The 20,172-nt window shown below is 45.7% G+C and overlaps 1 long non-coding RNA gene across 1 annotated transcript; it reads left to right on the forward strand.

Moving 5' to 3' along the window:
- The first annotated feature begins 1,829 nt into the window (after positions 1–1,829).
- Positions 1,830–19,008, forward strand: LOC138760168 (uncharacterized). Its single transcript, XR_011355481.1, has 4 exons — positions 1,830–2,559; positions 4,274–4,365; positions 15,605–15,684; positions 18,754–19,008. It is a non-coding gene; the product is annotated as an uncharacterized lncRNA (long non-coding RNA).
- The last annotated feature ends 1,164 nt before the right edge of the window (positions 19,009–20,172 follow it).

A 20,172-nucleotide genomic window follows, 5' to 3' on the forward strand; every position in this document is an offset into this window, starting at 1 on the left:
TGAGCTCACTGAGCACAGCCACTGAGCTCACTGAGCACAGCCACTGAGCTCACTGAGCACAGCCACTGAGCTCACTGAGCACAGCCACTGAGCTCACTGAGCACAGCCACTGAGCTCACTGAGCACAGCCACTGAGCTCACTGAGCACAGCCACTGAGCTCACTGAGCACAGCCACTGAGCTCACTGAGCACAGCCACTGAGCTCACTGAGCACAGCCACTGAGCTCACTGAGCACAGCCACTGAGCTCACTGAGCACAGCCACTGAGCTCACTGAGCACAGCCACTGAGCTCACTGAGCACAGCCACTGAGCTCACTGAGCACAGCCACTGAGCTCACTGAGCACAGCCACTGAGCTCACTGAGCACAGCCACTGAGCTCACTGAGCACAGCCACTGAGCTCACTGAGCACAGCCACTGAGCTCACTGAGCACAGCCACTGAGCTCACTGAGCACAGCCACTGAGCTCACTGAGCACAGCCACTGAGCTCACTGAGCACAGCCACTGAGCTCACTGAGCACAGCCACTGAGCTCACTGAGCACAGCCACTGAGCTCACTGAGCACAGCCACTGAGCTCACTGAGCACAGCCACTGAGCTCACTGAGCACAGCCACTGAGCTCACTGAGCACAGCCACTGAGCTCACTGAGCACAGCCACTGAGCTCACTGAGCACAGCCACTGAGCTCACTGAGCACAGCCACTGAGCTCACTGAGCACAGCCACTGAGCTCACTGAGCACAGCCACTGAGCTCACTGAGCACAGCCACTGAGCTCACTGAGCACAGCCACTGAGCTCACTGAGCACAGCCACTGAGCTCACTGAGCACAGCCACTGAGCTCACTGAGCACAGCCACTGAGCTCACTGAGCACAGCCACTGAGCTCACTGAGCACAGCCACTGAGCTCACTGAGCACAGCCACTGAGCTCACTGAGCACAGCCACTGAGCTCACTGAGCACAGCCACTGAGCTCACTGAGCACAGCCACTGAGCTCACTGAGCACAGCCACTGAGCTCACTGAGCACAGCCACTGAGCTCACTGAGCACAGCCACTGAGCTCACTGAGCACAGCCACTGAGCTCACTGAGCACAGCCACTGAGCTCACTGAGCACAGCCACTGAGCTCACTGAGCACAGCCACTGAGCTCACTGAGCACAGCCACTGAGCTCACTGAGCACAGCCACTGAGCTCACTGAGCACAGCCACTGAGCTCACTGAGCACAGCCACTGAGCTCACTGAGCACAGCCACTGAGCTCACTGAGCACAGCCACTGAGCTCACTGAGCACAGCCACTGAGCTCACTGAGCACAGCCACTGAGCTCACTGAGCACAGCCACTGAGCTCACTGAGCACAGCCACTGAGCTCACTGAGCACAGCCACTGAGCTCACTGAGCACAGCCACTGAGCTCACTGAGCACAGCCACTGAGCTCACTGAGCACAGCCACTGAGCTCACTGAGCACAGCCACTGAGCTCACTGAGCACAGCCACTGAGCTCACTGAGCACAGCCACTGAGCACAGCCACTGAGCACAGCCACTGAGCACAGCCACTGAGCACAGCCACTGAGCACAGCCACTGAGCACAGCCACTGAGCACAGCCACTGAGCACAGCCACTGAGCACAGCCACTGAGCACAGCCACTGAGCACAGCCACTGAGCACAGCCACTGAGCACAGCCACTGAGCACAGCCACTGAGCACAGCCACTGAGCACAGCCACTGAGCACAGCCACTGAGCACAGCCACTGAGCACAGCCACTGAGCACAGCCACTGAGCACAGCCACTGAGCACAGCCACTGAGCACAGCCACTGAGCACAGCCACTGAGCACAGCCACTGAGCACAGCCACTGAGCACAGCCACTGAGCACAGCCACTGAGCACAGCCACTGAGCACAGCCACTGAGCACAGCCACTGAGCACAGCCACTGAGCACAGCCACTGAGCACAGCCACTGAACTCATCCACCCCCACCACCCCCCACCCCCCAGTCCAACACAGCCATTGAACTCATCCACCACCCCCCCAGACCAGCACAGCCACTGAACTCATCCTCCCCCACCATCCAGTCCTACACAGCCATTGAACTCATCCACCACCCCCCCAGACCAGCACAGCCACTGAATTCATCCACCACCCCCCCAGTCAAGCACAGCCACTGAACTCATCCACCCCCCAGTCTAGCACATCCACTGAACTCATCCACCCCCACCACCCCCCACTCCAACACAGCCATTGAACTCATCCACCACCCCCCAGTCCAACACAGCCATTGAACTCATCCACCACCCCCCAGTCCAACACAGCCACTGAACTCATCCACCCCCCACTCCAACACAGCCATTGAACTCATCCACCACCCCCAACTCCAACACAGCCACTGAACTCATCCAACCCCCAAGACCAGCACAACCACTGAACCCACCCCCGTGTTGGAGGGTGAGGCTTTACCTGCCGTGAAGCTCTGTGTGCCATCACGCTGCCCTCCTCATCGCGCATGCGCCGGCCGCGCACGACCTGCACACCCCGCCCCCCCGGGACGCTGCGTGTACAGGTGAGTGCCCTTTAATCGTCCCTCCATTTGCGGGTGGAGGGGGTCTCCATTTGCGGGTGGAGGGGGTCTCCATTTGCGGGTGGAGGGGGTCTCCATTTGCGGGTGGAGGGGGTCTCCATTTGCGGGTGGAGGGGGTCTCCATTTGCGGGTGGAGGGGGTCTCCATTTGCGGGTGGAGGGGGTCTCCATTTGCGGGTGGAGGGGTCTCCATTTGCGGGTGGAGGGGGTCTCCATTTGCGGGTGGAGGGGGTCTCCATTTGCGGGTGGAGGGGGTCTCCATTTGCGGGTGGAGGGGGTCTCCATTTGCGGGTGGAGGGGGTCTCCATTTGCGGGTGGAGGGGGTCTCCATTTGCGGGTGGAGGGGGTCTCCATTTGCGGGTGGAGGGGGTCTCCATTTGCGGGTGGAGGGGGTCTCCATTTGCGGGTGGAGGGGGTCTCCATTTGCGGGTGGAGGGGGTCTCCATTTGCGGGTGGAGGGGGTCTCCATTTGCGGGTGGAGGGGGTCTCCATTTGCGGGTGGAGGGGGTCTCCATTTGCGGGTGGAGGGGGTCTTCATTTGCGGGTGGAGGGGGTCTCCATTTGCGGGTGGAGGGGGTCTCCATTTGCGGGTGGAGGGGGTCTCCATTTGCGGGTGGAGGGGGTCTCCATTTGCGGGTGGAGGGGGTCTCCATTTGCGGGTTGAGGGGGTCTCCATTTGCGGGTGGAGGGGGTCTCCATTTGCGGGTGGAGGGGGTCTCCATTTGCGGGTAGAGGGGGTCTCCATTTGCGGGTGGAGGGGGTCTCCATTTGCGGGTGGAGGGGGTCTCCATTTGCGGGTGGAGGGGGTCTCCATTTGCGGGTGGAGGGGGTCTCCATTTGCGGGTGGAGGGCTCAAGGTGGCGCTGGACTGAGGCCTCAAAAGCCGGACTGTCCGACCCCCCCTCCCATCCCCCCCTCCCATTGACCCCCTCCCCCCTCCCCCCTCCCATTCCCCCCTCCCATCCCCCCCTCCCATTGACCCCCTCCCCCCCCCACCCCCCAGCAGCAGGATTCCATACCTGGGGGGTCAAGGAGGGACGAAGTCGCCCCTGTAAGGGACTGCGGTCTCAAAAGTTTGGGGACCCCTGCTTTAAACAAAGTAACACTAAATATTTTGGGTGTATTTTATCACATTGACCACATTAATGAGAGGGCTCTGCTACATTTGTTGCAAAGGCATTCCCCAAATACAAACCCTGACCTTATTCTATCCATGGGCCTTATATAAATAGATGTGTATATATAGTTGGAGTGCAACTCTAGAAAATAGAACAAAAAACTTGCAACCAGCAGCAATGCATAGCAAAGGAGCGATTTCACTTTCAGTACACTCATTGTCTGGAAGAACAATTGTAAGCATGTCACCATGGCTACATTTCCTCAATTTCTTTGGAGAATTCAGACTTCCCTGGCAGCTCCAGGCATTCATTCTAAATTTACTGACGACCTGTAAGATGCCAACCACATAAAAGCAAAAGAGAAAAAAAGAAAAGGAAGTTTGCAGGTTCTATTGTGCATTTACCTTCCAAAAACACCACAGAAGCCCTGACTGTGTACCATGTTCCAAAACACCCAGAGATGGTTTCCTGAATTTTCCGCACAGCAGAAATGCCAGTCATTGCAGAAGCAGATTGATGCATTGTCAATGACTCAAAAGACTCAAGTTGAGCAAAACTGATGGCTTTTATTTGCAATAGAACGAAGGCACATCCCTGCTGGTCGACTGTCCCGAACTGAGGCGACTGAGCGATAGTCACCTTTATTCAGGAGCATGGGGGAGGAGACACAGGTACAGTTGGCCAATGGATGTGCTCTACACGAACCCCTAGAATGCCTGTACAGTTGCAAGCCCAGAGGACCCCAAAACCCAGCAGCAATAGATATTCACTGACAAATGGTTACTTAAACAAAGGTTGCTTTCAATTATCTTTAAACATGAAAACAGGATCAAACTCTAACTTATTACTAATAACTCACCTAACTTAACCTTCTAATTCTAAATACATGTGTATGTAAATTCACAAAAGTTCTTTGATTCATAGTCCAATCTCACTTCTCACTCCTCCAAGTTTTCTGATTGCAGGGAATTCTTATACTGTGCACAGAATTTCACATTGATGAAGTTTACCAAGCTTTGGTGCTCGAAAGGTAAATGGTTGCTGCTCAGAAAGGTTCTGTCGGTTTTCAGAGAGAGATTTGTTGTTTGCTGGACACAAACTGATCCCTTTTAATCAGTGTCTTGCCAAAGAAACTTGTCCCATCAGGGTTTTCCAGATGAAAACCTCTTTCTTTCAGGTCACCACAGAGTTCCTTTTTGTTTCTGTTATTATAAATAAAATATAAGGCAGACAGTCCTCTTCTCTTGTATGGACCACAGGGCTTTGACCAGGCTGAACTAAGCACTCACAACCTGTCTTCAAAATGGGGGTTTTCTACAAGCTTGCCAACTTGTCCTATTCCAGTCCCAGTTGTGGCTGCTGAACTGAATTCTCTCTCCCTCTCTCAGAGAAAAGCCTGTTTTTTTCTCTTTGCTTGCAAAACCACGTGACCCTCTTAGGACAGCAAACTGCCCTCAGACAGCCTTCGCCTCTGAACCGAATCCTCCGAGTTCTTTCATCTGTTACTTTTCAAAACAGCAATCCATTAGTGAAGTCCCTTGGGCACTCCCCAAGCTTTTGCAAAGGCCTTCAGAGCCAGCCTGTCTAGCTTGAGCAGAGCTCCAGTATTTTAAATGAGAAATATTTTGAAGTGTTTGTATGTGACCTACCCTAAAAAAAACCTGCCACACTTTATCTCCCAAAATCAATATAAAACATCAGGATGTTCTTTATTGACTACAGTTCAGCAGCCTTCCCTCAAAATTGATCAACAAACTCCCACAACACCATCTACAAATTTGCTGATGATGTCATGGTAGTGGGTGTCATGATAATGAATATGTATGAGATGTACCGGAAGTCACGTGGTATGAGAGAGAGATAAGAGCACAAGCAGGAGAACAAAGGAAATGGGAAAATAAAGCCACTGAGAAGTTTACCTGATAAAACTTGTGTTTGATGTTTCATTAACTTCACATTTCGGGCCACAAATGTGACAGGGGGTTGTATAAAGGGTGATGAGTCAGCAAAGAGGAAGAAGAAAGAAAACATGGCTGAATGGTGTACTAACAGCAACTCAATTTGGAAAGGGAAAACTGGAGGTATATGATTCAATTAATATTCAGGGATCACAGGTGGAGAGGGTGAGCAAATTTAAATTCCTGGGAGTCACTATCTCAGAGGATCTTTCCTGGACCCAATATACTAATGTCATCGTGAACAAACCACGTCAACTCCTCTACTTCCTCAGGAGCTTACGTAGGCTTGGTTTTAAATTGAAAACATTGGCAAACTTCTACATATGTGTAGTGGGAAATGTGCTGACTGGCTGCATCACAGCATGGTATGGGGGTTCCAATCTCTCTCTGAGCAGAAAGCCCTTAAAAAGGTAGCAGACGCAGCTTAGTGCAAAGCTTTCCCCACCATCGAGAAAATGTACGTGGAAAACTTCCATCAGAGAGGAGCAGCAGCAGTCAATCATGCTCTGTTCTCGCTGCTGCCATCAGGAAAGGGGTACAGGTGCTACGAGTCTCATACCATCTGGTTCAGGAACAGTTGCTACCCCTCCACCATCAGACTCCAAAAGAACAAACTGAATCAGAAGTCACTTTTACATTTGCATTCTACTAAATCGGCCGTTCAGTGTCCCAGAATAGTAATGTTATTTTTGTTGTTCCCAATTGACCACTCTTAACTGGGACACAGCACGCGTTCACACTTGCAAGGGGCCACCTCCAGGGTTAGGACTTTTACTGGTGATGTCATGACGCATCGAGCAATGGTGGACCTGCCCTAAATCCTGATCAATGTATTATGATCTTATATTTGAACAAAATTAATCATGTCGAATTATAACATAATTAAGCTTTATGTAGTGCAAAGTATGAGTCCTTCACCCTCTGTTGTTGATGTACCAACTTATATAAACCTTTATAAGGGACCATGCGAAAGTGCTAGCAATAAATAACAATAGTGGATAATTTTTAAACACTGTGGGAAAGTTGGTAGTACTATCACGCACAATTTAAACAGTGTGAGAAAGTTGATAGCGCTATGGTGCACAATATATAAATACCATGGTAAAATGTGATGGTGGACCTGCCCTCCCAGAATGCCATGCAGCAGAGAAAGAACTGTATGCACGGCTGCATTCACGGAGCACTTCATGCAGGTGTTTCTCTACCACATGACATTCTGGGAAGTCAAGTCTGCCATAACTTTTTCCCATAGTCTTTATAAATTGTGCGCTATAGTGCTACCAACTTTCTCGCGCTGTTTAAAAATTGTTCGCTATTCCTATTTATTTCCTCTCTCACCCCCATGGCAAAGTTTATACCTTCATTTTAAACTTTTCTTCCTTAATGTTCCTGCACTCACACAAAAACTTGGGTTATTTCTATCCCAGAGTGCAATTACCTGCTGTACCCTTGCCTGATATCAATGCCAGTTGAGGCAGTCAATCCCCGCTGCCTCACACCGTCATTGAGAAGATTTTCCTTTCACACTGTCACTTTTAGGCTTATTGGCTGTTAATTCCCGGGACCACTTGCAAGTATGAATGTGGCAAGAGACTCATTTATGGATTTTTACTTTGCACATTCTTTATTACTGAACATTTATTTTTCTTTGTATTTCACATTCAGTTTGTTTAGATTTCTCTCTTTTATATGTGTCTTTTCCTTGAGCACAGTTTTTTGCACTATCAATAATTAGAAATTCTGGCTGACCAGCAGGAAAATGAATCTCAGGGTTATATGTGATGTGTCATACATAATCTGACTCTACATCTGCATGTTGAACTTTATTATATTCTGAATGAATCTCAAAAGCTGGAACTGCCGCTTCCTTCAGATAGGCTGCCTGAAACACATATAATACATTCACAATTGCATTAAATTATTTGAATGATTCTAGAATTTTAACCAAATTATTTTGCCATTGAAACTGTGGAATGCTCAATGCCACTGAACCATTTATATTTTCAAGTTTGGATGAAACATGAACCATTCTCTTTCTCCCACCAAAGTTGCTTGACTCGCTGAGTTCCTCCAGCAGATTTTTTAACCTTTTATCTTCTTTGGCTTGGCTTCGCGGACGAAGATTTATGGAGGGGGTAAATGTCCACGTCAGCTGCAGGCTCATTTGTGGCTGACAAGTCCGATGCGGGACAGGCAGACACGGTTGCAGCGGTTGCAGGGGAAAATTGGTTGGTTGGGGTTGGATGTTGGGTTTTTCCTCCTTTGCCTTTTGTCAATGAGGTGGGCTCTGCGGTCTTCTTCAAAGGAGGTTGCTGCCCGCCAAACTGTGAGGCGCCAAGATGCACGGTTTGAGGCGATATCAGCCCACTGGCGGTGGTCAATGTGGCAGGCACCAAGAGATTTCTTTAGGCAGTCCTTGTACCTCTTCTTTGGTGCACCTCCGTCACAGTGGCCAGTGGAGAGCTCGCCATATAACACGATCTTGGGAAGGCGATGGTCCTCCATTCTCGAGACGTGACCCACCCAGCGCAGCTGGATCTTCAGCAGCGTGGACTCGATGCTGTCGACCTCTGCCATCTCGAGTACTTCGACGTTAGGGATGAAAGCGCTCCAATGAATGTTGAGGATGGAGTGGAGACAGCGCTGGTGGAAGCGTTCTAGGATCCGTAGGTGATGCCGGTAGAGGACCCATGATTCGGAGCCGAACAGGAGTGTGGATATGACAATGGCTCTGTATACGCTAATCTTTGTGAGGTTTTTCAGTTGGTTGTTTTTCCAGACTGTTTTGTGTAGTCTTCCAAAGGCGCTATTTGCCTTGGCGAATTTGTTGTCTATCTCGTTGTCGATCCTTGCATTCGATGAAATGGTGCAGCCAAGATAGGTAAACTGGTTGACCGTTTTGAGTTTTGTGTGCCCGATGGAGATGTGGGGGGGCTGGTAGTCATGGTGGGGAGCTGGCTGATGGAGGACCTCAGTTTCCTTCAGGCTGACTTCCAGGGCAAACATTTTGGCAGTTTCCGCAAAACAGGACGTCAAGCGTTGAAAATCTGGCTCTGAATGGGCAACTAAAGCGTCATCGTCTGCAAAGAGTAGTTCACGGACAAGTTGCTTTTGTGTCTTGGTGTGAGCTTGCAGGCATCTCAGATTGAAGCGACTGCAATCCGTGCGGTACCGGATGTAAACAGCATCTTCATTGTTGAGGTCTTTCATGGCTTGTTTCAGCATCATGCTGAAGAAGATTGAAAAGAGGGTTGGTGCGAGAACACAGCCTTGCTTCACGCCATTGTTAATGGAGAAGGGTTCAGAGAGCTCATTGCTGTATCTGACCCGACCTTGTTGGTTTTTGTGCAGTTGGATAATCATGTTGAGGAACTTTGGGGGGCATCCGATGCGCTCTAGTATTTGCCAAAGCCCTTTCCTGCTCACGGTGTCGAAGGCTTTGGTGAGGTCAACACAGGTGATGTAGAGTCCTTTGTTTTGTTCTCTGCACTTTTCTTGGAGCTGTCTGAGGGCAAAGACCTTGTCAGTAGTTCCTCTGCGCGAAAGCCGCACTGTGATTCTGGGAGAATACCTAGTTAACCTTTTATATATATCCATTAAACCCTCAAACCAATGAAATCCCAGCCCTCAAACCTACCCATGTTTCAGACCCTCATTCTTAAACTGTGCTTGGCTAGATGGAGGTTTCTCAACATTATAATCTGATTTATACATAAAGCAAGAAGGGATGTCTTTTAAAATTGCTATTTTTAAATTCTAAAGAAAAATAAAGACAAGAAGGCTGTGTTTTCTACATTTTATTCATGTTATAGCGCCATTGCAATGCTCATTCAAAAGTAAAAGCTTCCTCCCTTTTACTGTTAAATATGCATGAATAATGGTTGAAACATGAATTTCAGAGCTCTAAGAAATAATATAGTGCAGGAAAGATCTCCCAAATATTTACACCAATTTCCACTCTTTATATCCATTGATGGCCCATTAAATTTGCAAGAAAACATAATTTGACATGGTGAATTGAATGCAATTTCATCCTCCACATTCACAAACATAACCACAGATCACTCACAGAGGCTACCACAGGCCAAATTCTATGTCTTATCTGCACAGCAAATGTGACCCATCTGTACACTGAATTAGTCATTATCTTTATGCAGAGAGGATATAACAAGTAGAAGAAATCACTTAAAAGATAATATGAAACCCAGTCGGAAATTATATGATACATAGCTCAGAGACCAAGATACAAATAATGGGGGTAAAATGCAGAAATCTGCAGACACCCTGATTGAAGTAAAAACGCAATACTGGAGAAAATCAGCAGGTCAAACATTGCACTTCAGAAAGCAAAGATAAAGATGTATAACCAACATTTTGACTTGAGCCCTTCATCGAGGTATGAAAAAATGTAGGCAAGCACAGGCCCAAGGGCCTGGTGGGGTGTGGCAGGAGGAGAAGCAGCACAGGACCAAAGGCAGGATGTAATAGGAAGGGAGGTCACATCAGCCAAAAGGGGGAGGATACAAATAATAATTAAAGAAGGACGCACAGTTTCACTAATGATAAACACCTGATATATTTTAGATACAGTAAATACCAATCCTCTCAATTGTGGCAATGAGTGGCAGCAAATTAATAGGTTGGAGGAAGAAGCTGAATATCACTATATAAGGGAGGGACAATGTAGCAGAGCAGACATCGTCAGAGTGGGCTGAGTCAGAGGGGTAAGGCTTTGGCTCAATGGGCTTCAGTAAGAGCGGCTAAGATGAGAGGAAAAGAGGAGTGAAGTAAGAAAGGGCCACCCTTTTCAAGGAATGAAAAGGATCCATCAGATTGGCACAGGTAAGGGCGGTTTTAGACATCATATATTTTGTTCATCTAGTCGTAAACAGAGGGAATGGCAGCCAAGAGAGGGGGATGCTCATCTTGCAGAATGTGGGATGTCAAGGAAGCTAGCAGTATCCCTGATGACTTCATCTGTGTGGTGCATCCAGCTGCAGCTCCTGACAAGCCGAGTTAAGGAATTGGAGCTGGATTTGGATGAACTCCAGATCATTTAGGAGGCAGAGGGGGTGATAGCCAGGAGTTATACCCATGAGGCAGGCAGTGCAGGACACCCCCTGTGGCCATTCCCCTCAATAACAAATTACCATTTTGGATACTGCTGTTGGTAGGGACAAGCCTACCAGGGATCAGACCACTGGTACAGTGTCTGGTGCTTTGGCTAAAAAGGGAAGAGAAGGTAGAGGCAATCTGTAGTGATAGGGGATTCCATAGATAAGAGCGCAGATAAGAGGTTCTGTGGAAGAGATCAAGTATCCCAGATGGTATGTTGCTTCCCGGGTGTCAGGGTCCGAGATATCTCAGATTGAGTTCACGGCATTCTCAGGAGGGAGGGTGAGCAGCCAGATATCATGGTCCATACAAGAACCAATGACATGGGTAGGAAAGATGAGGAGGTCCTGCAAGGAGAGTTCAGAGAGTTAGGCAGTAGTTTGAAGGACAGGACCTCCAGGCTTATGATCTCAGGATTGCTACCCTTGCCACGTGATAGTGAGGTTAGAAATAGGAGGAAAATGCCGTGGAACACCTAGTTAAAGAGATGGTGCAGGAGGGAGGGCTTCAGGTTTCTGGATCATTGGGCTCTCTTCCTGGGATGGTGGGACCTGTTCCGACAGGATGGTTCGCATCTGAACTGGAGGGGGATTAATATCCTTGCAGGAAGGTTTGCTAGTGCTCCTGTGGTGGGTTCACACTAGATTTGAAGGGGGATTGGAACCAGAGTGCCAGAGGAGGGAAAAGATGATGTGACCGGTATATGCACCATTAAAAATCAATGGGTTGGACGTGTTTGAAATTTTCTAAAGTGCATCTATTTCAATACAAGGAGTATTGTAGGAAAGGCAGATGAGCTTAGAACATGGATTTACAAGTGGAAATGAGACATTGTGGCCATTAGTGAAACTTGGTTATAGGAGGAGCAGAACTGGGAGCTCAATGTTCTGGGCTTTCATTGCTTTAGACATGATAGAATGGTGGGGGGGGGGGAGGGGGGAGGAAAGAAAGGGGGAGGTGTGGCTTTGCTCATCAGAGAAAATATCACAGCTGTGCTCAGGCAGGACAGACTAACAGACTAGAGGGCTCGCCTACTGAGGCTATATGGGTGGAGCTGAGGAATGGGAAATGTATGACCACACTCATGGGGTTGTATTGTAGACCAGCCAATAGTTAGCAAGAATTGGAGGAGCAAATCTGTAGAGAGATAGCAGAGAGCTGCAGGAAACACAAGGTTGTGATAGTAGGGGATTTTAATTTTCCACATATTGACTGAGACTCCCATACTGTAAAAGGGCTGGATGGTTTGGAGTTTGTCAAATATGTTCAAGAACATTTTATCAGTCAATATATAGAGATACCAGCTAGAGAGAATGTAAAAATGGATCTCCTTTTAGGGAACAAGACAGGTAAGGTGACAAATGTGTGGGATGGGGAACGTTTTGGGTCCAGTGATCATAATGCCATTAGTTTCAAGTTAATTATGGTGAAGGATAGGTCTGGGCCTTGGGTTGAAATTCTAAATTGGAGAAAGGCTAAATTTAAGGAAATGAGAAAGGATCTAGAGCAGGGGTGTCAAACTCAAATTCACAGAGGGCTAAAATTAAAAACTTGGACTAAGTCGTGGGCCAAACTAAATATTTATTGAAAATGTTCAGCAACATCTGCATGTTTTCTCTTCTTTCAACATATGTAATGTTAAACTTTTTCTTATTAAAATAAATGTTTAATAATAGTTTTGGTTAAACTCTTTCCAGAAGAAGCACTAACAAATGAGAAATAAAATATTCAATAAATAATATTTCTCTATAGCCTTTAAGCTCCTTTTAAATGTATTTTTTTTCACAAGCCAACAAGTCAAAAAAATAACAACTTGCTTCAATGAAAATCCAATCTTTCAACTCTGAACAGTCGAAAGTTAACCAAAGAAAATATGAATCCAAGCTTAGCTTGCTACACTGTGATTTACTCTGATGCACCTGGGTCTAAACCAGATACTTGGCATCTCTTCTTAGATACAAGTTCATCAAACTCTGGGGTCAGAGTTTGCCTCCCACCTGTCTTGAAAGGTCCTGTTTTCTGTCTTTCGTTTGGCCATTTTTCGTAAGGGGTTTATTACATGTGAGTTGGGCGACAGGTCGCAGGTGCTAATGAAAGTAAAGAGAGGAGGTGGGGGCGATTAGTGGGCTGACGGGCCGGCGCCAATGCATTTGCAAAGCATTCTGGGATTTGTAGTATTAGCTGTGCATGCGCTATTCTGGCACGGCAGCCAGCAGGCCAGCTCTAATATATATTTGATATGATCTTGTGGGCAAAATATAATTATATCACGGGCCAAATTTGGCCTGCGGGCCTGAGTTTGACATGTGTGATCTAGAGTGTGTGGTTTGGGTTAAGTTGTTTTCAGACAAGGATGTGCGTAGTAAGTGAAGGACTTACAATAGTGAAATTTTGAGAGTAGAGTTTGTATGCTCTTGTCAGGTTCAAAGGCAAGGTTAGAAGGCATAGGGAACCTTGGCTTTTGAGGGATATTGGGGATCTGGTTTGGAAGAAAAAAGTGGTGTATATCAGGTATAGGCAACATGGAGCAAATTAGATACTTGAGGAGTATAAAAGTGCAAGAAAAACCTCAGGAAAGCAAATAAAAGACATGAGGATGATTTGGCAAAAAATGTGAAGGAAAATTTGAAAGGTTTCTACTGGTATATGAACAGCAAAATAATAGTAAGGGACAAAACTGGTCCCCTTGAAAATCAGAGTGGTCGGCTATGTATGGAGCCAAAAGAAATGGTGGAAATCTTAAATGTTTTATTTTTCATCATTATGCACTCAGGAAATAGACACAAAGTTGTGGGAAGTAAGGAAAACAAGTAATGAGGTAATGGAGCTTATTTGTCTTCAAGCAAATAAAGGTGGATAAGTCCCCAGGGCCTGACAAGATATTCCCTCAATCCTTGAGGGAATGATTCCCTTGTTGTCCCGTAGCGATGTCAACTGCCTCACATGACCAAATATGTTTTTATTGTGAATTTTTATTTGAGGCCACAAGGAAAAAGGACTGCAGTGTGAAATTGCAGGGGCTCTGGTAAAAATATTTAAAATGTCCTTAGCCATGTGTGTGGCGCTGAGGATTGCAAGATAGCTCACATTGTTCTGTTGATTAAGAAAGGTTCCAAAAGTAACCCTGGAAATTATAAGGTGTGAGAGCCTGATGTCAGAAGTAGGTAAATTATATGAATGTGTTCTAAGAGATCAGATATAGAATTATTTGGATAGCCAAATAGAGATTAAGAATAATCAATATCGTTTTATGTGTGGAAGGTTGTGTTTATCCAATTTTACAGAGTTTTTCGAGGAGGTTACCAGGAAAGTTGATGAAGGAAAGGCTGTGGATGTTGTCTGCATCTACTTTAGTAAGGCCTTTGACAAGATCCCACATGGGAGGTGAGTCAGGAAGGTTCATACGGTAGGTATTCATGGTGAAATAGTGTACTGGATTCGATAGTAGCTGGATGGGAGAAGCCAGAGAGTAGTGGTGGATGATTGCTTCTCAGACTGGAGGCCTGTGACTAGTGGTGTGACTCAGGAATCGGTGCTGGGACCATAGTTGTTTGTCATAGATCAATGATCTGGATGATAATGTAAATTGGATCAGCAATTTTGCAGAAGACAATAAGTTTGGAGTGTTGTGGCCAGCAAAAAAAGTTTTTTAAAGCTTTCAGAGGGATCTGGACCAGCTCAAAGAAATGGGCTAAAAAATGGCAGATGGAATTTAATGCAGAAAAGTGTGAGGTGTTGCATTTTGGAAGGACAAACCAAAAAACAACATACATGGTGAATGGTAGGGCACTGAGGAGTGTGGTAGGACAGAGGGACCTGGGAATACAGAACCATAATTCCCTGAAAGTGATGTCACAGGTGGATAGGATTGTAAAGTGGGCTTTTGGCATATTGGTCTTCATAAATCAAAGTGTTGAGTACAAGAGCTGTGATGTTATGGTAAAGTTGTATAAGACATTGATGAGGCCAGATTTGGAATATTGTGTGCAGCTTTGGTCACCTAACTACAGGAAAGATATCAATAAGATAGAAAGACTGCAGAGAAGATTTACTCGGATGTTGCCTGGACTTCAGGAACTGAGTTACAGGGAAAGGTTAAACAGGTTAGGACTTTATTTCCTGGAGTGTAGAAGAATGAGGGAGATTTGATAGAGGTATTTAAAATTATGAGGGGTCTAGACAGTCTAAATATAGATAGGCTTTTCTCACTGAGTGTAGGTGAGGTACAAACTAGAGGACATGGGTTAAGAGTGAAAGGGCAAAAGTTTAGGGGGAACGTGAGGAGAACTTCTTCACATAGAGAGTGGTGGGAGTGTGGAATGAGCTGCCAGCTGAGGTGATGAATGTGGGCTCAATTTTAACATTTAAGAAGAATTTGGATAGGTAAATGAATGGGAGAGGCTTGGAGGGCTATGGACTGGGTGCAGGTCAGTCAGACTACCCAAAACAAAATATTCAGCACAGACAAGAAGGACCGTAGGGGCCTGTTTCTGTGCTGTAGTGTTCTATGGTTCTATGGGATTATCATTAATGAAGCAGACACTAAGCATAAGCCAGTGCAGTAGTGCTACTTGTAAGGTTGACTCCCTTTTCCAATTTGACACACATGTAATATTTCCTCAAGATTTCAGACTAGTACAATTGGTGGTATTGGAACCATTATGCTCATTTTCATTTACTTCTTTGTCTTTGCTGTCATGACGACTCTGGCCCATCCTACTCATAATACATTTTAAATTATCCCCAAAGTTCAGCTTATTCAAAACTACTTTTTTTTACTTTCCCAGTTCTAAGGATCTTCACATCAAATATTTTCTCTGTTTTTCTCTCTCTGCAGATGATGCTTGACCAGAAACTGACCTGGAGCAGCCATGGTGTGGCTACTTGAGTAGGTGTGGCTACTTGAGTAGGTCAGAGGTAGGAATCTCCAAACTCTCCAGTCTTTCCACCTTCTACAAGGCTCGTCAAAAATGTGATGAAATACTCACCTGAATGAATGGAACACTCAATAAACTCAATACAGGTTACAGCAGCCCACTTGACAGGCCTCCCTCCATAACTGGTCATTCACTCCACCAGTATCGCACAGAAGAAGCAGTTTGAATCATCTACAGCACACATGTCAAACTCAGGCCCGCGGGCCAAATTTGGCCCGTGATATAATTATATTTGGCCAGCAAGATCATATCAAATATGTATTAGAGCTGGCCCGCTGGCTGCCGCACCAGTATAGCGCATGCACAGCTAATACTACAAATCCCAGAATGCTTTGCAAATGCATTGGCGTCAGCCCGCTAATCGCCCCCACCTCCTCTCTTTACTTTCATTGGCACCTGCGACCTGTCGCCCAACTCACATGTAATAAACCCCTTACGAAAAATGGCCAAACGAAAGACAGAAAACAGGACCTTTCAAGACAGGTGGGAGGCAAACTCTGACCCCAGAGTTTGATGAACTTGTATCTAAGAAGAGATGCCAAGTATCTGGTTTAGACCCAGGTGCATCAGAGTAAATCACAGTGTAGCAAGCTAAGCTTGGATTCATATTTTCTTTGGTTAACTTTCGACTGTTCAGAGTTGAAAGATTGGATTTTCATTGAAGCAAGTTGTTATTTTTTTGACTTGTTGGCTTGTAAAAAAAAATACATTTAAAAGGAACTTAAAGGCTATAGAGAAATATTATTTATTGAATATTTTATTTCTCATTTGTTAGTGCGTCTTCTGGAAAGAGTTTAACCAAAACTATTATTAAACATTTATTTTAATAAGAAAAAGTTTAACATTACATATGTTGAAAGAAGAGAAAACATGCAGATGTTGTTGAACATTTTCAATAAATATTTAGTTTGGCCCACGACTTAGTCCAAGTTTTTAATTTTGGCCCTCTGTGAATTTGAGTTTGACCCCCCTGATCTACAGGATGCACAGCAGCAGCTCATTAAAACTCCTCAGACATCACATTCCAAACCCATGGCCACTACCCTCCCCTGTATCCTCTCCCTCATTGTTCTTCTCTGACCACCATCTCTTCCTTCTATTGTCCCTCCAATCTTCTTCTTTAGCATATTCCCCTCTCCTAGCTCCAATTTTTTTTTTCATTCTTCTGGTATCTGCAGAAGTTATAATAGAGGCTTTGGTAAAAAAAATTACCAAAATTCTCTGGACTCTGGGTGGGTCCCAGTGGATTGGAAAATCACAAATGTAGCACCCACCATTCAAAAAAGGATGGAGACTATAGGCAGTTAATTTAACATCTGTTAGGAAAATGCTTGAAGCTATTATTACAGAAGAAATATCGAGGCATCAGAAGCAAAATGGATCCAATGGGAAAAAGGATGGAGACTATAGGCAGTTAATTTAACATCTGTTAGGAAAATGCTTGAAGCTATTATTACAGAAGAAATATCGAGGCATCAGAAGCAAAATGGATCCAATGGGCAGATACAGCAAAGGAGGGTCCTGTTTGACAAACTTACTGGAGTTCTCTGAGGATATAATGAGAGTAGATGGATGTGGGTGGGGGGGTGGAAGATGGATGTTGTTTACCTGGGTACCTAGAAGGGATTTGATAAGGAGCTCCAAAAAAGGCGTACATAAGATAAGGATGCATAGAGTTTGGGGTGATGTATTCGCATGGATAGAGGTTTGGTTAACCAACAGAAAGCAGAGAATTGGGAAACAGGGGTGTTTTTCTGGATGGCAATCAGTAGTTAGTGGGGTGCCACAGGGGTCAGTGCTGGGCCCACACCTGTTCAAAATATACATTAATGATCTGGAAGAAGGTACAGAGTGTACTGTATCTGAGTTTGTAGATAACACTAAATTGAATGGAGAAACAAATTGTGCTGAGGATATGGAGAGTCTGCGGAAAGATATAGATAGGTTAAGGCAGTGGGCAAGGGCCTGCCAAATAAAGTATAATGTTTGTAATTGTGGGGTTATCCACTTTGGAAGGAAAAATGGAAGATCAGACTATTATTTAAATGGAGAGCAATTACAGCATGATGTCACGCAGAAGGACTTGGGAGTGTTTCTGCATGAACACGAAAGGTTAGTTTGCAGGTGCAGCAGGCTTCCAAGAAGGCAAATGGAATATTGGCCTCTGCTAGAGGGATTGAATTTAGGAGCAGGGAAGTCATGCTGCAACTGTTCAAGGTACTGGTGAGGCTGCATCTAGAGTACTGTGTGCAATTCTGATCTCCTTACTTGAGGAAGGCTGTACTGGCTTTGGAGGTGGTCTAGTGGAAGTTCACCTGGTTGATTCCAGAGCGGGTTAGCCTCTGAGGAGAGATTGAGTTGTCTGGGACTTTAATCACTAAGATTTGGAAGAATAAGAGGGGATCTTATAGAAACATATACAATTATGGAAGGCAAAGAAAAAAACACCGTAGAGGTAAATAAGTTGTTTCCATTGGAGAGAGAGATTAGAACTAGGAGACAGAGCCTCAGATTTCAGGGTAGTAGATTTAGGATGGAGATGAGGAGGAACTGCTTTTCCCAGAGGTTGGAGAATCAGTGGTATTCACTGCCATTAAAGCAGTAGAAGCAACCTCAGTAAATATATTTAAAACAAGATTAGATAGCAAGGGAATCAAGAGAATTGGAGTAAAGGCAGGTAAGGGAGAAGAGCCTACCATCATATCAGCCATGGTCTCATTGAATGGCGGAGCAGGCACGATGGGCCGGATGGCCTAGTCCTGCTCCTACTTCCTCTGTTCTTATGTTCAACCACTCACTCTTCTGCCTCCCAACTAGTCTTTTCCTACTTTCCCACCTGATTCTATCTGCCAGTCATCCTACATCCCTCCTTAGTCCACCTATCACCTACTGACTAGACCTTCTCTCCACTTCAATACTGCCTGTCTTCCCCCTCCTTTGCTAGTCATAAAGCAGGGTTTTGACCCAAAATGTCAACTGCACATTTCCCTTCATGACTGCAGACTGACCCTCTGAGTTTTTCTAGTAGTATTTCTTTTTTCTCTACCAGTCAGGAAGACAATAGCAGTAAAAGCTTGGGAACACCACCACGAGGAAATTGCCCTCCAAGCCACACACCATCCTGATTTGGAAATATTTCCTTGTTACCTCTGTTGGTGGATCAAAGTCCTGAACTCTCTCCTTAACAGCATTATGATCATACCTACACCTCAAGGACTGCAGATGTTTAAAAAGGCAGCTCGCCATCACTTTCTCAAAGGTAATCGGGGATGAGCGATTAATAATGGTTCAGTTTGCAAAACACCCTCCCATGAATAAAAAAACTGATGAGTGTTTCCAGCATGTTTTGTTTTTATAATGTTATTTAAGAAGGTAGGTGGATGAGATTTCAGATATCAGTCTTCGGTAGTCTGATAGTTCCAACAGATATTTAGAACAGACAGTTTACTCAAGAAGATTGGGAGTATTCATGTGAACAAGTGCTGCCAAAACCAGCATATATGAGAAATTCCAAGAACTGAAATTAAATCTACAAACTGTGGTGGAAAACCAGCAAGGAAAATCCTAATGCTCTGGTTTACTTCTTCTGGAGCAGAATGCAGGAAGCACAGATCTCTTCCTTTCATGCCAATTCTGCACTAACTGACTTCCATGTGGAACCTCCAAATCCTGCCATATGGGGGTGAGGAGGTGCTTGCTGAGTGGGTCATTGGGCAAGTGAGTGGTTAGGGAGCTGGTTCACTCTGTTTCATCTTGTATTCATATGTGTGGAAAATGAGGACTTGATGTGGTGTGTACAAAGTTCCACTCTTTGGCAAAATGTCAGAACTTTAAATTGCAAAACTGGAGTCCACTGTCTGTGAAAACCTCAGTTGCAACACCATGTCTGGAGAATATGGCTTTCACACCTGTTATTAGCAGCATCTGCAGTGGAGGTGTTCGGTTTACACACCTCTGGATACAGGGAGTAATAGTCTGTGACAACAAGATAGTCCTTCCCTTGACATTTGAATAGGTTAAGCCCCACCTTCTGGTAAGGACTGTGTGGTGCTGAGTGTGGTTTTAGTGGTTCTCCAGGATTGCTTGCTTGATATTTCTGGCATATTTGCTATATCATTGTTGATTCTTGTCCATTATACCACCCCTTGTGCTCTTTTGTTACACATTTCAATTCTGAGATGGATCTTTTTAGCATCTCTTTGGGATAAGGATTTTGCTTCCTTTGTAGATGACGTCTTCAACCTCTGATAGTTCCACCCTGCAGTTCCAGTAATCTGCATTGTCAGGTGAGCAGTCCTGCTTCATGTTGGGCCATCTGTCCAAGATGTTTTTTTTCAGTTGTCTCAGTGTTTCATCTTTGTTTATCGCTGACTTTATGAGCTCCATTTTTGCATCTGATGTGGGCAGTGCACTTGTGATCATGTCCATGAAGGTGTTCACGTCTTGATCGATTTTGTTGTTTGCGGGC

This window comes from Narcine bancroftii, chromosome 4 (assembly GCF_036971445.1).
Source record: "Narcine bancroftii isolate sNarBan1 chromosome 4, sNarBan1.hap1, whole genome shotgun sequence".
Taxonomy (NCBI): domain Eukaryota; kingdom Metazoa; phylum Chordata; class Chondrichthyes; order Torpediniformes; family Narcinidae; genus Narcine; species Narcine bancroftii.